At 37.9% G+C, this 8,022-nt stretch overlaps 1 protein-coding gene across 7 annotated transcripts in view; it reads right to left on the reverse strand.

Annotated features, from left to right (window-relative positions):
* Positions 1 to 8,022, reverse strand: part of CNOT4 (CCR4-NOT transcription complex subunit 4) — a 137,136-nt gene extending 129,114 nt beyond the window's left edge. For 6 of the 7 annotated variants that reach the window (XM_025464136.3, XM_025464134.3, XM_025464135.3 and 3 more), the window contains exon 1: positions 7,749 to 8,022. The gene's annotated coding sequence lies outside the window, so the exon portion shown is untranslated. The remainder of the gene's footprint in view (positions 1 to 7,748) is intronic. The other variant, XM_025464133.3, reaches the window with a different exon arrangement.

Consider the following 8,022-nt stretch of genomic DNA (forward strand, 5'->3'; position numbering starts at 1 on the left):
GATATTGAAGGAAACAGTAAGAGAATAAATAGCAATACAGTATTATTCATCAACTACTTAAAAAGCCAGAAGCAAGAAATCTACTTCTCCCCCCTGCTTTAAGACAAAATGTAAAATTTTCCTTCACAAAACAAATGCAAAATTTTTGAGAAATACAAAACAGATGAAGAAAGCTGGTTTAATGAAGATTCAACAAAACAAAAAAGCACTTCAAGGGTCTCATAATTTTTTTTTTTTTAAGGGTCTCATAATTTAAGAAAAATTCCAAATAAATCACATATGACTGTTTAAACAGATCTATTTCTAATAATACCTTTGCAGAGTATGACAAAATAAAACAAAGAACACATTTTCATTTTATAATGTCCCTACATTCTTTTCTAGCCTGCTGACCTAAACTTACCCATCCTTAAGGGAGCTTGGAGCTGACAATAGTTAGTGCCCTACTTCATCAGAATTTTCTGCCACTTTTTCTGCTCTCATTGGGTCATTATTAAATTTTACAAATATTTAATAATATATATTGGTTATATTCAGATAAAAGTTTCCTAATACTCCTTCTGAACTCATTCACCATAAGATGCAGATGAGGCATAAACTTCTCTTTTATAAGTGAGATATGTTCCATCTCTTAGTATCATGTAATTTCTCTTCCCTTTTTTCTTTTTTTTTTTTTTGAGAGTGAGAGCTCAAACACAGAGAGTACAGAGGTAGAAAGAGAGAGAATCTCATGAAGCAGACTTCATGCTGAGCGCAGAACTCAACAGAGGGCTTAATCCCAGAACCCTGAGATCAGACACTTAACTGAGCAACCCAGATGCCCCTCTTACAATCATATAATTAAGTCTGTCTTTTATTTTCCAAACTCTCATTCCCCAGTGAAAGAATATCTAAAATTATTTTAAAACACTGGTAGCTATTCTCTACAGAAATTTTTAAGATTTAAGATTGTTACACTGAGTATCATACATCATCACTTCCCTTCTAAAAGCTAGGCCTGGATAATAAATTGAAGTTTGCTATCAAAGATAAATCAACCACATTTCTTCAGTTCTTCATTCTCGAAAACCTTGGTGTCATTTCTGAATGTAAGGGATTGAAAGAGAAGATGGAATCAATTAGCTGCCAAATCCTGTAGTACTTCAACACTAACTTCTCTCGGTGGCCCCTTACCTCAGTGGCCTAGTCATTAATTTTTCAAATTCAACTCGGGACGCCTGGGTGGCTCAGCGGTTGAGTGTCTGCCTTCAGCCCAAGGTGTGATCCTGGAGCCCTGGGATCGAGTCCCACATCGTGCTCCATGCATGGACCCTGCTTCTCTCTCTGCCTGTGTCTCTGCCTCTCTCCCTGTGTCTCTCTGAATAAATAAATAAAATCTTTAAAAAAAGAAATTCCAACTCAATTGTCAGCCCCAAAATATGATGTATCCTACTGAAAAGAAATCTTTCTTTTAAAAAAAAAGCAAAAAAAAAAAATTAAAAAAATAAAAATAAAAAAATAGAAATAAAAAAATAAAAAAAATATAAAAAGCACCGTTAATATGTTATCTCATGCCTCCTGACCAACTCTAATGGTTCCTTACTATTTAATAGTTAGATCAAATTCAACTTGACACTGAATATACTTTTCATAACCCAGCTCTACTGTAGTATACTAACTTATCTAACACCATTCCCAGAAAGTAAGACCTTGTTTCAAGTGGTCAGACTACTTACATCCCTCCAACATCACGCTAGTCACAACGAATGTTTGCTCACATATGGAATGTTCTTCCGGAGATGCTCTCTCCCTTTGCCGATGGTATATATTATTTAATCAAGTTCCACTTTCCCTAGGAAGCCTCACTCCTAGAACTTCAGACTGAAGACATCCCTACACTGAAGTACTAAACTCGACTACGTATACAGCACATTATTTGGATACTGCTTTGGACAGTGCTAGTTATACTATTATGAAAGTTTACCCAATAAGATGATAAACTCTTAAGAGGTTGAGTCATAGCCCAAAAAGTGGATCTATAAGTACTCAAAGACTATTTGATAAGCTGATTATTAATCTTGATAAAAAAATCAAGATATTTTATTATGTCAAGAGAGTTCCAGTACAAATGAAATAATGTGATGATTAGGATTTGCTTCAAAATAATCTAGGTCAAAGAGCAGGGGGATGGGAGATAAAGTAAGTAGAGGTATATGTGAAACCAGATTGGTTATGAGGTGATAATCCTTGAAGCTGAACGACAACTACACAGAAGTTGGTATCAACTTTCATACTTAAGATTTTTCACTTTAGTAAGTTTATTTTTTTTCTAAATACTAATAATCTCTTTACTTCATTTTAAATGACAAAACCAAGATACGTTATAACATTTTCTTTACTCAACAAATATTTAGGTCCCATTTCAGATTAAGAAAAAAATTTCTGGAAAGATCTAATTTGACAGAGAATTTACAGCATCCTAATTCTAAGAATTAATAAAAATAAGGTAAAAAATGTGATCAAAATGGAAAGGGCTCTGTATCAAAGAAATAATTAATCTTACTAAAAGCAAGACTGTGTGTATTTCAAATTTTCATTCAATTACAGCATTCACAAATAGGTCCATCCAAACCTCAGAAAATAAAAAATATCAGGAAAAAAACATAAGCATACAAAAGGTTAAAAAAAATTGCTACAATCAATGTTCAAGAACACAAATCGGCCGGTATTATTTTAGGAAATTCATAATCTGAAGACATCTACTGCCCTCAACAAGGAATGACTTAACAGGTTCTTCAGTAATCAGAAAAATTAGCATTTCTTCTTTATTCCAAAGACTGAAAAACACGCTTAAGAAATTTCAGATATTTGGCTTAATGACAATGTATCTGTTTGTTGCTGTTATGGAATGCTCCACCCTTTTGATATTTCAGCCTATAGCTATTTTTCAAATTTCAATCAGTATTTTCCCCTACAACATCATTCATTAACTTCTTCCAAAAGCAGGAATGCAACACCAGCTACCTTTAAATGTTGGCATTTTATTCTTCTAATTGCACTGTTTGTTTGTTTGTTTTGCCTTGACTTATTTTTTTTCAGGACCGATTTTGGGAATAAAATAGTATGATTATTTTGATTTTCCCTCTCCATACTGTCTCTAAACACTCAAGAGGTAAGACTTTAGTTGCCATAACTAAAAAAAAAAAAATTAGTTTTGAAATGACATGAGACAGACAGACATACAAACAGCAAGATTTATCTTCATAGCAATCTATCATCTCATCACCCAATGCAATTAAAGTTTAAAACAGGACAATACTCTTGTATAAACATAGTAAGAATGAAATCTTCCTCACAAATACAGATATTGGGAATAAAATAAACTCATCCTCAAATTCCCTTGTACTATCCTGAAAATTAACTCTTTATAGTAAGTAAAAGTAATCATTTTTTTGATAGCATCTAAGGTCTCCCTTGCCCTGGAAAAAAAAGTTCTATGGGAACACTAATCTAAAGGAGCAAAACAGTGTTGAAATTTTCTCTTCCATAAACCAATTTCTGATTAAAAAGTAAAAGAATTATACTATGAAAAAGAAATGTGACCAAACCCACTGGATTATATTACTACACTTAAAAAAGTTAATTAACATTTACCACACACTCTTTTCTAATAAAGAAGGCCACATAATAAGATTAAAAACAATTTGGAAAAAATTCTTTCAGAAAACCACTATATATGTGATTAAAAAGTCCCACTTACCGTCTTTTCTTGCATCACTACATGACTGAGTAAATTATGCCATCATTATAATTTGCAAAATCTCAACTACTGAGAAAAAATATTTATTACTATCTTTAAGATACCAGGGGTATTGACACATTTTATATAAGAATGGGCATTTGCAGATTTTTCTTAGTATCTTTGAAGTAACATAAAATTTTTTATATCTCAAAATGTGTTAAGTTTTATCCAATACATGCTACTCCAGTGGGATAAAAACCATTTACAAGTTCCACTTAGATTAAGAAATCCTTTGAGAAAAGTATGTAGTACATTCCAGTTATACTATTTCTAGAACAGTAAAAATCTCTATAACCTATTTCCCCACTGTTTTCCTTTGGAACCAACTGAGCTAAATGTATCTTCCTTTACAAAAAGTCAAGACAGCACCACACTTAATGACAGAAAAACTAACTGAATTTTCAGCAGAGGCTGAAGTTTTCACAAATTAAGACTTTCTATTTCACTTGAATTATCTATAAAAATAATAACATGAGTTGAAATAGATTCAATTGAGTATTACTGCAGGTACAAAATACTTGCACATACACACTAAAATGAAGAATGTAGCTTCACCTTAAAACCAGGAGTAGGGAAGGAAAGGGAAGCCTTCTAAAATCATAGTGCTTAAACAGAAAATATTTTTGTCATTCCCTTAAGTGTTTTAAAATCATTTTAAAAATAAAATTCCCCTAATGAAAGAATTCATCCTTAAGCAACACTTTCTTTTACAAAACAATGAGTTGGGGATCCCTGGGTGGCGCAGCGGTTTGGCGCCTGCCTTTGGCCCAGGGCGTGATCCTGGAGACCCGGGATCAAATCCCACATCGGGCTCTCGGTGCATGGAGCCTGCTTCTCCCTCTGCCTGTGTCTCTGCCTCTCTCTCTCTCTCTCTCTGTGTGACTATCATAAATAAATAAAAATTAAAAAAAAAAAAAAATTTTACAAAACAATGAGTTGAAAGTTACTGCTAATGAAGTTGAAGGGCAGTATAAAATTTTCTTTTCCTGCATTTTGTCATTTGATTATAACTGCCTCAACCTAATAAAAGGCTTGTCTATGCAATTTTATGAAAACAAATTTTATATAAGTTAATTTAAAGTAATTCATGTTCAAAAACCTTCCTACAAAAATCACCTATTTGTCTGAAGAATTCAACTACTGAACCTGGCAAAAATTATTCCAATCAAAAAAAATAAAAAATAAAAAAGAAAGAAAGGAAAGAAAAAAAACAAACAAAATCCACCAAAGTATGAAGTTGCAATGCAGATTACATGTAAAAACTTAAACCATACAAAAGTATTTTGAAATTACAGATCCCAATTTCCTATCAAAATGCAAAAAAAAAAAAAAAAAAAAAAAAAAAAAAATTTAAATACCTCCTTCAAATGTACTAAAGATCTCAAAGTGAATTCGTTTTGACTTCCAAGTGCTGAAATTAAGAATCTGATGACTGCTGGAGGGAAGTATGGAGTGAAGAAAATTACTTGAGAATGTATTTATTAGTGAGCTAAAGGATCTTTACAAAAGATGTATTGAAATCATTTACACTTTTCTGCCAGAAAAACAGTCTTCTCCTAGAACACACTGCTTACAAATCAGCCAAGTATGACTGCCAAGGTTTCCTAAACCTTGTGTTAGTATTATTTGCAGGTATGAAGTGGAAAGCTTCTTCAGCAGCACATGACAAAAGAAAAGGATATATATTTTTACTTAGAGTTGAAGATCAATTGTATTAAGCATGTTCCTACTAACAGAATAAATATCAGTAATTTTTAAAAGAAAAATCTTGAATTATAACTCAGGACAAGGCTAGCTATATAAACTGCTTACAATTCTCAGAGAGTAGGGATTTATTTAGTCTCCCCAAATTGGGGCTTCGGTGCCTAAAAGTTGTTTTTCTAAACAGCTTTTTTAACCTTGGTTTATATCTGAAAAAGCAGACCATTCATCACAATCCAGTAAATATAGTGCCAAAGGAATATTCCTCAAGTATTACAGGAAAAATTTACAAAAATCACAAGAATAAAGCAACGTGCAAAAGTGATTAAAAGGGTAACTAGGTATGTCTTTCTTCTTGAGGTACTATTACTTTTGCAAACAAGAGGTATACTGCTGCATGAGATTGCTACTATGACTTCAACATTTTTACACGTGTCTTAACACAGCGTCTTATTTATGTCTAAACTTGAAATGTATGTATCTGATCTATGTAATCCCATTTGCCTTCCCAATAATTCTTTATTTCACAGAGCTGTGATTACAGGCTCCTTATACCATTAGTCAGGGCATTTCAATTTCTGCTTTCATCAAAAAACACACATTATTAGCCATCCCTTGTTCCTAGTTTTCCGCTTTTTAATGTAGATACTAATAACAGTGAGTGCCAACAGATGCATGTAAGAGTACAGCTTTGTCATTTCTTCTCCCAGCCCCCTTCTTTTCTGTGGAACAAAAAAATGGGAATTCAGTTTTTGAGGAAAAAAAAATTCCATTTTTCTTTTGCAATTATATCTAATGAGTCTTCAAGAGAAGACCATTCATTCAGATGCCTACCATTCCAGAAATGTCACAAGAGACAACTTCCCAAATCCAACAACCCCTAAGTAAGCCTAATACTGGCTGGAAAGGAAATTTCCACCTGAACCATAAATATGTCATCAATTAAGCCGACCGGCAATAGAACCCATGGAGTCAATGACCAATTTTTAATATGGAAAGGATCTGTAACCCACACAGAAGCACCAGATAATCAGAATCTCCTATTTTCGTGTGGAGCTCACAGATTCATTTGGTTGCAGGCCAGATTTATCTTATTTTGAAATGCCTGGGCTAATATTTGCTGGTATAATCAGAGTTCACATGAAGTGGGGGGGGGGGGGGGGGGAGGAGGTAATTCAGTAGGATGCTTAGCAGCAGAGAGAAGCCGGTCAAAAAATAGAAGGCGGCGGCGGGGGTTGGGAGGGGACAAACAAACAAACAAACAACAAAAAGCCACAAGTCCCAACAGAGCGAATAATCCACAAATAGATCACTGAAAGGGGGAAAAAAAAGAAGAAGAAGAAGAAAAGAAAAGAAAACGCTCCTCTCCCGAGCAGCCTTAATAAAAATGATCTGGACTCCTGACGTTTAACAGTATCCTACCTCACTTAATTCACTTCCCCAACTTGACTTTTCAGGGGGCCAAGACGGGGCATCCCCCTTTTTTTTTTTTTCCTTTCCCCTTTCTGGAAGTGTATGCTGAAAGAATCTGTACAGAAAAGAGGGAAGGAACGGACAATTGCCAAGAAAGCTGTGAAACAGGTGGGTCAGACCGAGCAGCAGCAGCAGCAACAGCAGCATCCAGATACTTAAGGGGCAGCTTTAAAATGACAGATGTGCTTAAAGCAGAGGCTGCACCTCAGAAGGCGCGCCAGTGTAGCAGGCAGAGTAGGGGCGGACTGCAGAGGGGAGGGGGGGCAAAGGCTAACTCTGGGGTGGGAGCGGGGGCAGCAGGAAAAAAAAAAAAACACACACAGCAGGACGAGGGGGGGCGGCACGGGGAGTGGGGACCGGTGAGCGGCAGCGACTCGGGTCGGAGTGCAAGTGATGGCTCCGGGCCGGGGAGGCGGGGGCTCCGGGGCAAGGACGCCAGGCAGAGGGGAGTCCCGAGCCCCGGGATTTGTGCCCTACGGAAGCGCAGGGCGGAGAGCCCCGGACGGGAGTGCGCCTCGGCTCCCCGGCTGGGGACGTCTCGCAGGAGTCGCCGCTGCGCCGCCTCCAGCCCCGCTCCCTCTCCCCGGTGCTAACTGCTGTGGCGTAGAGGGGAGAGCGGGGGGGGGTGGGGGGGGGCGGCGGGGAGGAGGAAGGCCGAGGAGGAGGAGGGTGAAGGCGAAGCGGGGGGTGGGGAGGAAGGGGGGTGCGGCCTGCACAGTCCCAGCGAAGCCTCCGCGCTCTCGTAGCCGGTCAGCCCCGGGTTTCCCCTAAGCCCAGCCCCGCACAGACTCACCCGCCTGCCTTGCCTCGCTTTCCCCTCAGCCGACTCCACGCGCTGCCGCGTCCTCACGGGAGACCACTGAACGAGCTTCGGGGACACAAAAACTCTTCAGAACCGGGCCTGATTGCTTCCGCGAGTCCGACCTTTACGGCTGAGAGACGGACTCTCAGCTTTCAGTGGGTTCCACAGCCAGACGGGCCACCATCTTACATTAGGGTAAGACTCCTCCGGCCTGCGGTGCGCAGGCGCACGCCGATCCGGCCGGGAGGGGCGGGGGGAGGGGCGG

Source organism: Canis lupus, chromosome 16 (genome assembly GCF_003254725.2).
Source record: "Canis lupus dingo isolate Sandy chromosome 16, ASM325472v2, whole genome shotgun sequence".
In the NCBI taxonomy this organism is placed as follows: Eukaryota; Metazoa; Chordata; class Mammalia; order Carnivora; family Canidae; genus Canis; species Canis lupus.